Source organism: Hevea brasiliensis, chromosome 15 (genome assembly GCF_030052815.1).
Source record: "Hevea brasiliensis isolate MT/VB/25A 57/8 chromosome 15, ASM3005281v1, whole genome shotgun sequence".
NCBI classification, from domain to species: Eukaryota; Viridiplantae; Streptophyta; class Magnoliopsida; order Malpighiales; family Euphorbiaceae; genus Hevea; species Hevea brasiliensis.
In genome coordinates this window covers 48,566,147-48,579,809 of record NC_079507.1, presented here as the reverse complement: position 1 = coordinate 48,579,809, position 13,663 = coordinate 48,566,147, and positions in this window count along the sequence as shown.

The window sequence follows — 13,663 nt, the reverse complement described above, 5'->3', positions numbered from 1 at the left end:
TTTCTCATTTTCATTTCCTCGGTGAAAAACACATATACACGACTGCCACAGTCATCAAGCACATCTCGTTATCGCAATCTAAATGCTTGGCCATCACAATTGCTTAGATTTCCCACAGATGTCTAGAACTCTATTTGACACCACTATCATCACAATTGTGATCCAAAGATCATTCGTTTTCCTATAACTTAATTTCACTTGACAAGTGCTTTATCATCTCTATGTATTCTCACTTCATAGGTATTCAAGGTGGCCTCAAGCTCTATTGGCACACCCAATTCATCGGGGAGTCATTACCCTCTCCTCAAAAGACTATATCTAATGAGGCGTGCAGCCCTCCCACACGTGGTATCACCACTTTTATCACAATGTGGCTTTCATCACCACCATCTTGTATTTTAAGATTGTTCTGGCAAGCTTTTTCTCATATAAGCTATCACCATTAGTATTATGACCTAGTTACTAGTACTAGGCATCCGAAACATTGAGTTTTATATGAATATTTGAGCTACTGTTTGCCAACGCAACTTCATAGTGCTTACATGCACAATTGGGCCTCCGCCCCTTCTCATGTTACCACAAGCCAACTCGTTACCTCCGAAATTGGTCCTTGGGTTTTATATCCTTTCTAGGCTTATCATAAGCCAATTCAATTTTTACGCGACATGATTTGGGATCCACCTTTCCCTTTTCTGAATTCATCTCATAGTTGATTTTAACTTCAGCAACTCTTAGCGTCTATCGCCTCGTAATTAAATGGGATTCAATGGAATCCATGCATAATCCGAACTTGCCATCAATGGCACGCAATGACCGTCTCGTCTTAAGTTGCACTCTAGCAACAGTTTCACTTTCTATGTTATCCATATAATAGCAACATTCTTATTTCAAGGGACTCAATACATTTCTCATCCTTCATTTGAAGGTTATAGCAGCCAACCACAATTGTTATTCTCCAGGGGAGAAAACGACCGTCTCAATATCAATTAGGGTATTTCACCCATCATTCCGATGGTTTTCACAACCATTTAGCTATCTCAAATTTCCCATCTCTTTACCCAACTAGGGTAAGACACCATCTCAGAAAGATAAGCCATCAGTTCCATAATCTCTTAGGGATAGCACACCCCATTTATCGAAAGACTTCCACAGTCGATCAACAATTCGCAGCAGTCTTATCAATCCTTGGGGCTTACTCGTCCCCACACATCTCGAAGACTCTCCCAGTCTTTTAAGCAATCCCGAGTATTGCATCTCATCACCCGACAAGGGTCATTCGCCATCTCAATGGCTTTAGGGCCAGTTGCCCCATATTTTCTAATGTTTTCTCAATATCGATCGTCTCATTTTTCTCCGACCAAAGTCTCAAATGACGTTACTTGCTTGGCAAATGTCATTTGCCAATTTCGCACCCTATTTTGCCCACATTAGCATCCTTTGTATTGATGATCCCCAATTGGTGTACTGCACTCGCATACCACCTCTTCAGGACTCACCAACATCAAGAATACTCATTTGCCCAACATATCACTTATACGTTGTGCATGCCACAATATGTTTCTAATAAGGACATCATGCGCTTCCCCCATTTCGAGGTTGTATACTCCGCTCACCCTTTCTCAAGGTGAACACATGATTGGCTTTCATCGCTTTATTTAACAACCATCGCTTTCCATCGTTTCTCATTATTTTTGTATCTCGTGTGCATCACACAATCAAAGGTTTCTTAAGGGAGGTATGGATTATTATCCATCGCGAGCACTGACCTTGCTCTGATACCAACTGTCACGGGGCCACTTCCTAGCTTGGACAGTAGTCCCATGTGGCACTTAGACTTCCATCCAATCTAGGCCAACCTACTCGTATTCAAGGGTCCTTCCCCTTATAGAGGATCTCAAATACTCTTATTGAGGGTCTTTCACATATTGTAACACCCCTAATTTTTTAATTTATTATTTTTGGGTAAATATTGATGTTTTAATTTTATTTAAATTTTAGGAAATTATTTGAAATTTTTCGAATTTTTGAAATCGGGTTTGATTTCCCGAAAATATAAAACTTTGATGATTTTTAAAAATTAATTTAAAGACCACGTGGCAAAACTAAAAATATATTTGGAGTCTACGAATTTTTCTGAGTTTTCTGGAATTTTTTTCGAAATTTTTGAACCTCGTTTTCGGTCCCAAGGCAGAGTAAAAATTCAAATTTTGTATTCTGAATCGAATCGGTCGAATCGAACCAGACCGGTCGAATCGGACCGGCTTCTTCCTTTTTCTTCCTCCCCGCGTGCGTCTCGACCCCTCTCTCTTTCTCTCCCGTTTTCTCTCTCCTCCCTCCTCCCCTCGCTGGCCGCCGCCTGGAACGCCGGCAAAAGGCTCCCGAAGCAACGCTACGCGCAAGCGCGCCGCTTCGTCTTCCCGGCCAAAATCCAGCTGATCCGGCCACTAATCGGACCAGGTCTTGTGTCTAAATCTATCTACTTGTTGAGAGCTTTCTATAGACACAAGAACACCGAAATCCATCAAGCGGTTTGTTCAATTTTTACCCGGGAAGTTTTAGCCCATTTTGACTTTTGGGCTAGATTTCTCGCAAATCGTGAACCCAACGAGAAAACTGAGAGTACCAGAGCGCTCCACTAATCGAGAGCTATCGGCAATATAAATTTCAAAATTTTTCGACACCGTTTTTCGGTGGATCCCACTGAACTTCGCAGTGTTTTTCCGAGCATTTAATGAGCTTAGAAAATTCCATAAAATGTATGTACTAACCCCCGTGTTGTGGGCTTCGTGTAGGTATCTTCAATTCGCGGAAATTCGACAGTTGTTCGGGTCTGTGAATTTTCGACCAAACAGACCGGCTACCGGAAAAAGTCTCCGAATTGAATCGAGGTTTTGGCTACCCCACCATTGTCAGACATCCCGAGTGCGTCCCCAGAGTCAAAATCGGCAAAAGTAAACCCGAACCTTGCTTTTTCGTAATTTTCTAGTGCTTAAATAGGATTAAAAATCCATAAAATATTCTTGATAGCTCAGAAAATTATGATTCTTTTTGCAATAGCCTAGTAATATTGCTAAGGACCGCGGGGCAAAGTTTTAGAATTTTTAGAGCTTATTTGGGCAGTTTTTGCAAAAATGATCAATTATAAGGACTAAATTGAAATTTTACATGTTGTGATGGATGACTGATTTGATGGGCCCAGGAGGGGCTGTGTGATGTGATTGAGTTGTGGATATATGGGTTGTGAATATAGAAGTGTGTTTTGAAACCTTTTGCAGGTTGGGTAGGTCCTAGGTATAGGGGAGACTCTGCCGGATTTTCGGCACGACTTAGGACGTATTTGGTCTTTTCTTGATTTGTATTGAGTCATTTGTATTAAATAATTATAATATAATTGTCAGGTGAGCCGGGACAGCCTTCTTCCTCCGCCCAGCCGCCACAATGATTGCTGTCAAGTCTGTGAGTAAAATGTTAATTTTAATTGTAATTTCGATATTATTATATGTTTAAGCATGCCCATGCATCACTTATATGTATGTATCTATATAGTTAAACTCTAAGCACGTTTTATGTTGCATTCACAACTGTGAAAGTGCCATGGATGTTGTTGTGGTAATTTGGAGCAGTGTGCGTTCGTTGGTGTGCGTGTGATGTGGTGTGGACTATGGATAGGACGGGTAGACACGGCTTGAGATTTTCGCTGGGACCCGGTCCTTCGGGGTAGACACAGCTTGAGTTCTTCGCTGGGACCCCGATTTGGTTTATTAAGCGAAAGTCCGGCTTGAGTTCTGCGCTGGCACAGGTTGGATTTAAGAGAGCTGTATAGGGGATTAGCTCCCATATATTATGATTGATATTACTGGGTGTGTGAGTGCTCCAAATTACCTTTTTGCTGTTATGATGTGAAAATATTGCTGATGTTGCATTTCACTCTACAGGGTGCATTAGTTTTAGATAGTTATAAAGATTATGGTTAAAATTAATATTTTACTCTCTGAGTCGAACACTCACTCCTGTTCAATATTTTTCCAGGCCACAGGAGGATATTTTTGAGGTTAACCTGCTTTTCTCCCTCGCAGGTCGTCTATTCATGTTTATGTAATTCTATAAACATCTAGAATTTCCGCATGTGTTAGAAATATTTATTTGATTTGGGTCTGTAATGTAAATTGTTATTTTGGACCTGTAAACTTATTATTTTATGCATGTTGATGGACTGGATGAGGGAGCTGAGCTCCCATTTATTTTTATGTTGATATGAGTATGTGGAGGGTGAGCTGAGCTCCCCAATTGATTATTTATTGTGTTTACAGGTCGGATGAGTCAAAAACTCCCCGTTGAAAGGTCCATTTTATGGCCGGACTCTGTTCGGTTGAATTCTTGAAATTGGGCCCAAATGGGCTTTAGAGTTGGGTTAAGGAATAGTTAGGCTTGCTACGGGCCTCGGGGGCTTTAGGCTGACCCAGGTCCTAGTGCCGGTCCGGCCCATAGGTTGGATTGTGACAATTGTGGTATCAGAGCTTAGGCTTCAGATTCTTAGGGAATGTTTGTCTAAAATGTTAGGAAGAGTCTAATAGGAGTCACATACGGAAAATAGGGTCCACATTCGTCTTGCATTGTCATCTTTGCTTCTAGTCTCTGCTTCATATATTGTGTGTAAATATGAGTCTATAGAGTTATGTAATGTGCAGTTTTGAATTTTGTGGGCTAATACTGCTGAATTTCAGGAAAATGCGTAGAAGGTGAGAGCCGCCATCGCACTGCAACCGGATGTGCTCGACGGTGTTAGCACAGGATGAGGCGCCTGCCCCGAGGAGGCGGGGTAGGAGGCCTAGAGCTGCTCAAGTAGAAGAGCAGCTGCTACCAGTTCATGATCAGTCTTTTATGGCACAGGGTCCCATGGACCCAATGACAGCTACTCTAGCTGGGTTGCAGAGAACCATCGATATGATGGTGCAGTATATGATCCACCCTCTATAGCAGCAGCAGTCCACCGCACCAAGAGGGAAACCTTACAAACAGATCATCAATTTCAAGAAGTTGGTGCCTAGTACTTATGATGTGTCAGACGATGCATATCGGTTTTTGGATTCCTGCAGACAGGTAGGGGAGAGCAGTTTTCGATTCAAACCGAAAAACCAAACCGAACCGATTAATTCGGTTCAATCGGTTCGGTTTTAAAATTTAATCAGTTCGGTCATTTTCATAAAAAAATCAAAAAAATCGAACCGAACCGAAATTATTAATATATATAGGAAATAAAAAAAATCGAATCAAATTGAATCGAACCGAATCGAACCGAACCGAAATCAAAGAAAACCGAACCGAACCTTAAGATTTTTGAGTTTTGATTTCTAATTTTTTTTTGTTTTTATGTTTTTATTATTTAGATTTAATGTTAAAAATATGAAATTTTATAAATTTCGGTTTGATCAGTTTAAAATCGAACCGAACCGAAATTTATCAGTTCGATTCTGTTCAATTTTCTCTTATCAATCGGTTCGGTTCGGTTTTTAAAATTTTTTATTTTCTATTTTCGATTTTGTTGGTTCAGTTCGGTTCAGAACCGAACCGATCGTTTGCACACCCCTACAGACAGGCAGGAACAGAATTACAGTTGACTAATAGAAGACTTATAGAGTGTATGCAGCATGTCATGGGGCCTATGCCTAGACAATGGATGAATGACTACATATTACCTCGGATGGAGGGTTTGTCGTGGACTCAGTTTGTGGAACTGTTCATCAATCGGTTTGTACCAGAAAGTTTCAGAGATAAAAAACAGTGGGCTTTTAAGGCCTTAAGACAGAATGGCAGGTCTGTAGATGAATATGCTATAGAATTTCTGAAACTGAGCAGGTATGCCCCTACAGCAGTAGCTACAGAAACCATGAAGGTGAAGAGATTCCAAAAGGGGCTTGACAGGAGGTATGCAAACCTGGCCATGATGTCTGATCAGTCTTTTGATGTGGTGGTTGATTGAGCCAGACAGATAGAGATTAGCTATGCTGTGGATGACAGCGGAAGGGCAAAGAAAAATAGAGCAGAGGGTTCTTAAGGTGTTCCCCACATGGGTACTACGGATAGTGGTGGCCAAACTAATTACAGAGGAAGAAGTAGGAACAAGAAGAGTGGTTTTAGACACAAATCTCGAGGGTTCAGACCAGGGTACGGATCCAGCAGTGGTCACAGTTCGGGGTACAGCAGTTCTGGGTCTGGTTCAGGATCCTCCTTGGCACCTTGTGCACAGTGTGAAAGAGGACATTCAGGACCTTGTATGATGGGTTCAGGGGTATGCTTCAGGTGTGGCCAACCAGGTCACTTTGCTAGGGAATGCCCCGTGTTCAGCGAGCCACAGATGGGGTCACAGGGTTCTGTTGCAAATGTTCCTCGTCAGTTGTATCCGGGTGCTTCCAGCATGGCAGGCAATCAGTTCAGTGGCCAATAGGGCCGAGGACAAGGGGGACATGGATTTGGAGGCAGATCAGGAGGTAGAAGACAGTATCAGGGTTCTGCTACCCAGGGTAGGGGTCAAGCTCGGGTTTTCACCTTAACCCACAAGGATGCTCAGGCTTCCAATGCAGTTGTGGCAGGTATTCTTCTAGTCTGCTCCTATGAGGCTCGTGTTTTGATAGATCCAGGTGCTACGCACTCATTTGTCTCCCCTGTGTTTGCCATGAGATTATGTAGAAACCCTACCACTTTAGAATACCCTTTGTCTGTAGCTACCCCGCTAAGTGACAATATAGATGTAGATATGGTTTTTCCGGGTAGCCTAGTAGTAATGGATGGAAAGATCCTCCCAGCAGACTTGGTTCCTCTACCAGTAATGGATTTCGATGTAATCTTGGGATGGATTGGTTGGCAACTCATTATGCCACTTTAGACTGCAGGAAAAAAAAGGTGTATTTCCACATACCTGGTGTGGAAGGGTTTAGCTTTGATGGTGACAGGAGCGTGGCTCCATATAATTTGGTGTCAGCAATCAGTGTTAGAAAAATGTTGAGGCGTGGATGTCAAGGGTATTTGGCATTGGTAAGAGATACATCTGTAGAAGGTGTCAACATGAAAAATGTTCCTGTTTTCAGAGAATTCATGGATGTCTTTCCTAAGGAGCTTCCAGGGTTGCCACCGGAAAGGGAAATAGAGTTCTGCATTGATATTGTGCTCGGTACAAACCCCATATCAATGCCGCCTTACAGGATGGCACCAGCAGAATTGAAAGAGCTAAAGGAGCAACTACAGGAGCTTTTGGACAAGAGTTTTATACGTCCGAGCACTTCACCCTGGGGTGCTCCTGTTCTATTTGTGAGAAAGAAGGATGAGTCATTGAGGTTGTGTATCGACTATAGACAGCTGAACAAGGTGACTGTGAAGAATAAGTATTTACTTCTTCGGATCGACGATCTGTTTGATCAGCTCCAAGGGGCTAGATTCTTTTCCAAGATAGACCTGCGATCAGGCTACCTCAGTTGAGAATCAGGAATGAGGATGTGTCCAAAACAGCATTCAGGACAAGATATGGTCATTATGAGTTTTTGGTGATGTCTTTTGGACTCACTAATGCACCAGCAGCCTTCATGGACTTGATGAACCAGGTGTTCAAGCCATTTTTGGACCATTTTATCATCGTATTAATGGATGACATTTTGGTATTACTCTCGGACCGAGGAAGAACACGTGTGGCACTTGAGGATGGTGTTGCAGACTTTGAGGGAGCACCAGCTATATGCCAAATTTTCAAAATGTGAATTTTGGCTAGAAAGCATCTCATTCTTGGGACACGTGGTTTCTAGTGAAGGTATTCAAGTGGATCCCAAGAAAATTGAAGCTGTATCTGATTGGCTTAGGCCTACAACAGTCACTGAGGTGCAAAGTTTTGTGGATCTAGCTGGCTACTATAGGCGTTTTGTACAGGATTTTTCCAGGATAGCGGCTCCCCTAACTAAGTTAACTCAGAAGAATGTTCCATTCGTTTGGACAGATGACTGTGAGGAGAGTTTCCAGAAGCTTAAGGAGTGTCTAACCACTGCCCCTGTGTTGACACTACCTATGAGCGGTGAAGGATACACCGTGTACTATGACGCCTCCAGAGTTGGCCTAGGGTGTGTTTTGATGTAGAATGGAAACGTAGTGGCTTATGCTTCAAGGCAGTTGAAGACGCATGAGCAGAACTACCCCACCCATGATTTGGAAATGGCGGCTGTAGTCTTTGCACTAAAAATCTGGAGACACTACCTGTATGGTGAAGTGTGCTAGATATACACCGACCACAAGAGTTTGAAGTACATCTTCCAACAAAGGGACTTAAACTTGAGACAGAGGAGATGGATGGAGCTTCTGAAAGACTATGATTGCACCATCCAGTACCACCCTAGGAAGGCCAATGTAGTAGCAGATGCTTTGAGCAGAAAATCTTCTGGCAGTTTGGCGCACATTTCAGCAGAGAAAAGACCGTTGATTCAGGAAGTACATGAGTTGATGGATCAAGGTTTAATCCTAGATCTTTCAGATGAGGGGGTATTGTTGGCACATTTTTCAGTGAGGCCAGACTTGCGCTATAGGGTCAGAGTTTCCCAGCACAGTGACCAACAATTGATGAAGATCATAGAAAGAGTACAACAAGGTGAAGGTGGTGAGTTTGGATTCGCCAATGATGACACCCTTATGTAAGGTTCTAGGATATGTGTGCCCGATGTGGACAATCTCAGAAATGAAATCATGTGAGAGGCACACTATACACTGTACAGTATCCACCCAGGCTCCACTAACATGTACCATGATGTGAAAGATAGCTATTGGTGGAATGGCATGAAGAGAGACATAGCAGACTTTGTGTCCAAGTGCTTGACTTGTCAGAAGGTGAAGTTTGAATACCAGAGACCGTCAGGGAAGCTGCAAGAGCTCCCTATCCCAGAATGGAAGTGGGAAATGATTACTATGGATTTTGTGACTGGGTTGCCTCGTACCACGAGAGGATATGATTCGATATGGGTAATTGTAGACCGCTTAACTAAATCAGCTCACTTCTTGCCTGTGAAGATTATATATTCTGTGGCATAGCACGCCCGACTCTACATTCGAGAAATAGTCAGATTGCATGGAGTTCCTGCTTCCATAATATCTGACAGAGGGCCCCAGTTCACTTCTCGGTTTTGCAGGAAGTTGCAGGAGGCACTTAGCACACAGTTGAACTTTAGTACTGCTTTCCACCCTCAGACAGATGGATAGTCCGAAAGGACAATCCAAACACTGGAAGACATGCTTCGCATGAGTGTTTTGGATTTTGGAGGTTAATGGGATAATCAGCTAGCTTTGATGGAGTTTGCCTACAATAACAGTTACCATTCCAGCATAAGGATGGCACCCTATGAGGCACTATATGGAAGAAAGTGTAGGTTTCCTCTGTGTTGGACGGAAATGGGAGAAGCGAAGGTGCATGATGTAGACCTAGTGCAGTACACTTCAGAGATAGTTCCTTTAATCAGGGAACGATTGAAAACAGCTTTCAATAGACAGAAGAGTTATGCAGACCCCAGACGAAGGGATGTGGAGTTTGCAGTAGGCGACTATGTATTCCTGAAGGTTTCTTCGATGAAGGGAGTCATGAGATTTGGAAAGAAGGGCAAGTTGGCACCTCGGTATATTGGACCTTTTGAGGTTACTGATAGAGTTGGAGCAGTTGCCTACCGGTTGGAGCTACCACCAACCTTTCTCATGTTCATTATGTATTTCACATCTCCATGCTCAGGAAATACATTCCTAATCCTTCCCATGTGTTACAACTAGATGTAATAGAGTTGAAAGAAAACTTGACGTTTGAGGAGCAACCTGTAGCCATAGTGGACTACCAAGTGAGACAGCTAAGATCAAAACAGATCCCTATGGTTAAGGTTTTGTGGAGGAGCCACTCAGTGGAAGAGTGCACCTGGGAGTCAGAACGGGACATGCGTAGCAAGTACCCTTATCTGTTCAATGTGTAATCCTGTACTTTATTCTGCCTTGTATAAAATTCGAGGACGAATTTTTTGTAAGGGGGAAAGAATGTAACACCCCTAATTTTTAAATTTATTATTTTTGGGCAAATATTGATGTTTTAATTTTATTTAAATTTTAGGAAATTATTTGAAATTTTTCGGATTTTTGAAATCGGGTTTGATTTCCCGAAAATATAAAACTTTGATGATTTTTAAAAATTAATTTAAAGACCACGTGGCAAAACTAAAAATATATTTGGAGTCTACGAATTTTTTTGAGTTTTTTAGAATTTTTTTCAAAATTTTTGGACCTCGTTTTCGGTCCCAAGACAGAGTAAAAATTTAAAATTTTGTATTCTGAATCGAACCGACCGAATCGAACCGGACCGGATTGGACCGATCGAATCGGACCAGCTTCTTCCTTTTTCTTCCTCCCCGCGCGCGTCCCGACCCCTCTCTCTTTCTTTCCCATTTTCTCTCTCCTCCCTCCTCCCCTCGCCGGCCGCCGCCTGGAACGCCGGCAAAAGGCGCTCGAAGCGAAGTGACGCGACGCGCAAGCGCGCCGCTTCGTCTTCCCCGTTGAAATCCGGCCACCAATCGGATCGGGTCTTCTGTCTAAATCCATCTACTCATCGAGAGCTTTCCATAGACACCAAGAACACCGAAATCCATCGAGCGATTTGTCCAATTTTTGCCCGAGAAGTTTTAGCCTATTTTGACTTTTGCGCTAGATTTCTCGCAAACCGTGAACCCCACGAGAAAATCGAGAGTACCAGAGCGCTCCACTCATCGAGAGCTTCGCAGCAATATAAATTTCGAAATTTTCCGACATCGTTTTTCGATGGGTCCCGCGGAACTTCGCAGTGTTTTTTTTGAGCATTTAATGAGCTTAGAAAATTCCGTAAAATGTATGTACTAACCCCCATGTTGTGGGCTTCGTGTAGGCATCTTTAATTCGCGAAAATTCGACAGTTGTCGGGGTCTGTGAATTTCCGGCCAGACAGACCGACTACCGGAAAAAGTCTCCGAATTGAATCGAGGTTTTGGCTACCCCACCATTGTCAGACGTCCCGAGTGCATCCCCGGAGCTGGAATCGGCAAAGGTAAACCCGAACCTTGCTTTTTCATAATTTTCTAGTGCTTAAATAGGATTAAAAATCCATAAAATATTCGTGGTAGCTCAGAAAATTATGATTCTTTTTGCAATAGCCTAGTAATATTACTAAGGACCGCGGGGCAAAATTTTAAAATTTTTAGAGCTTATTTGGGTAGTTTTTGCAAAATAATCAATTATAAGGACTAAATTGAAATTTTACATAATATATGATGGATGACTGATTTGATGGGCCCAGGAGGGGCTGTGTGATGTGATTGAGTTGTGGATATATGGGTTATGAATATAGAAGTGTGTTTTGAGCCATTTTGCAGGTTAGGTAGGTCATAGGTATAGGGGAGACTCTGCCGGATTTTCGGAACGACTTAGGACGTATTTGGTCTTTTCTTGATTTGTATTGAGTCATTTGTATTAAATAATTGTAATGTAATTATCAGGTGAGCCGGGACAGCCTTCTTACTCCTCCCAGCTGCCACAGTGATTGCTGTCAAGTCTGTGAGTAAAATGTTAATTTTAATTGTAATTTCGATATTATTATATGTTTAAGCATGCCCATGCATCACTTATATGTATGTATCTATATAGTTAAACTCTAGGCACATTTTATGTTGCATTCACAACTGTGAAAGTGCCATGGATGTTGTTGTGGTAATTTGGAGCAGTGTGCGTGTGTTAGTGTGCGTGTGATGTGGTGTGGACTATGGATAGGACGAGTAGACACGGCTTGAGATCTTCGCTGGGACCCGGTCCTTCGGGGTAGACATGGCTTGAGTTCTTCGCTGGGACCTCGATTTGGTTTATTAAGCGAAAGTCCAGCTTGAGTTCTTCGCTGGCACAGGTTGGATTTAAGAGAGCTGTATGGGGGATCAGCTCCCATATATTATGATTGATATTACTGGGTATGTGAGTGCTTCAAATTACCTTTTTACTGTTATGATGTGAAAATATTGCTGATGTTGCATTTCACTCTACAGGGTGCATTAGTTTTATATAGTTATAGAGATTATGGTTAAAATTGATATTTTACTCTCTAAGTCGAACGCTCACTCCTGTTCAATAGTTTTCCAGGCCACAGGAGGATATTTTTGAGGTTAACCTGCTTTTCTCCCTCGCAGGTTGTCTATTCATGTTTGTGTAATTCTATAAACATCTAGAATTTTCGCATGTGTTAGAAATATTTATTTGATTTGGGTCTATAATGTAAATTGTTATTTTGGACCTGTAAACTTATTATTTTATGCATGTTGATGGACTGGATGAGGGAGCTGAGCTCCCATTTATTTTTATGTTGATATGAGTATGTGGAGGGTGAGCTGAGCTCCCCAATTGATTATTTATTGTGTTTATAGGTCGGGTGAGTCAAAAACTCCCCGTTGAAAGGTCCATTTTATGGCTGGACTCTATTCGGTTGAATTCTTGAAATTGGGCCCAAATGGGCCTTAGAGTTGGGTTAAGGAATAGTTAGGCTTACTACGGGCCTCGGGGGCTTTAGGCTGACCCAGGTCCTAGTGCCGGTTCGGCCCATAGGTTGGGTCGTGACACATATTTAGCCCAGTAATTGAGCATTGATATTCCTTGTAGCACGATGTCGCCCTTCATTGTGTACATCCACAAGCATCATCCAAAAGCAAGGCAATAAGTAACATCCGACCATATGGCTGAACCCAAAGCCAATCTATAATGTTTATTCCCCTGTACCAAGTAGCATTATTGGCCCTTATACCGAGCAGCATCGTCGGCCTTATATGGAAACCTCGAGCCCAGGAGAGACACGCACTACAAGCCCCTCGGCCTTGTAGTGTCCATGAAGCTCCTTCTTCATGGAGACACCGAGCTCCTATCTCTCAAGAGCACGATGCCCGTCGCCTAGTACAATGAGTACGTAGGGAGCTCACTTAGAGTCACGCCCCTGCGCCAGTGACCCCGGGGATGGTGGAGAGCTTGACAGCAAATTCGGCAACTAGTTGGGCTCGACCGTGCTCACCAGTGGCCAACTAGTCACACCCCCCTAAAGAGCATTGGGAATATAGTGACCTCTGGCAGGAGGAGACATCAGTATGTCTCAGTGGTCACACCCCCCTGCACTTTTCCATATTTATAAAAGTGTCCGCCAAACTTCTCATTCTCATCAATTGTGCCCTTACACCATTTCATAGGCCTACGGCTTGGCTGGGTTTGGCCAATCCTCGCGGGGTAACGGGCTGTCCCCCTTACACCCAGCTCACCGGCACCCCTCCAGCAACCATTCCCCTCGTCGGCCGCCTGGAAACCCGAGAAAACACGCGCAAAGTCACGCGACGCGCATCGCGACACCTCACCTTCCCGGCCAAAATCCGGCCGATCCGGCCACTGTTTGGGCCGGGTCATGTGTCAAACACCACCTACACCTCGAGAGCTTTCCATAGACACCAAGATTACCAAAATCCATCGAGCGGTTTGTCCAATTTTTACTCGAAAAGTTTTAGCCCATTTCGATTTTTGGGCTAGATTTTCTCACAAACCGTGAACCCCACGAGAAAATCGAGAGTACCAAAGTGCTCCACTCATCGAGAGCTTCGCGGCAATATAAATTTCA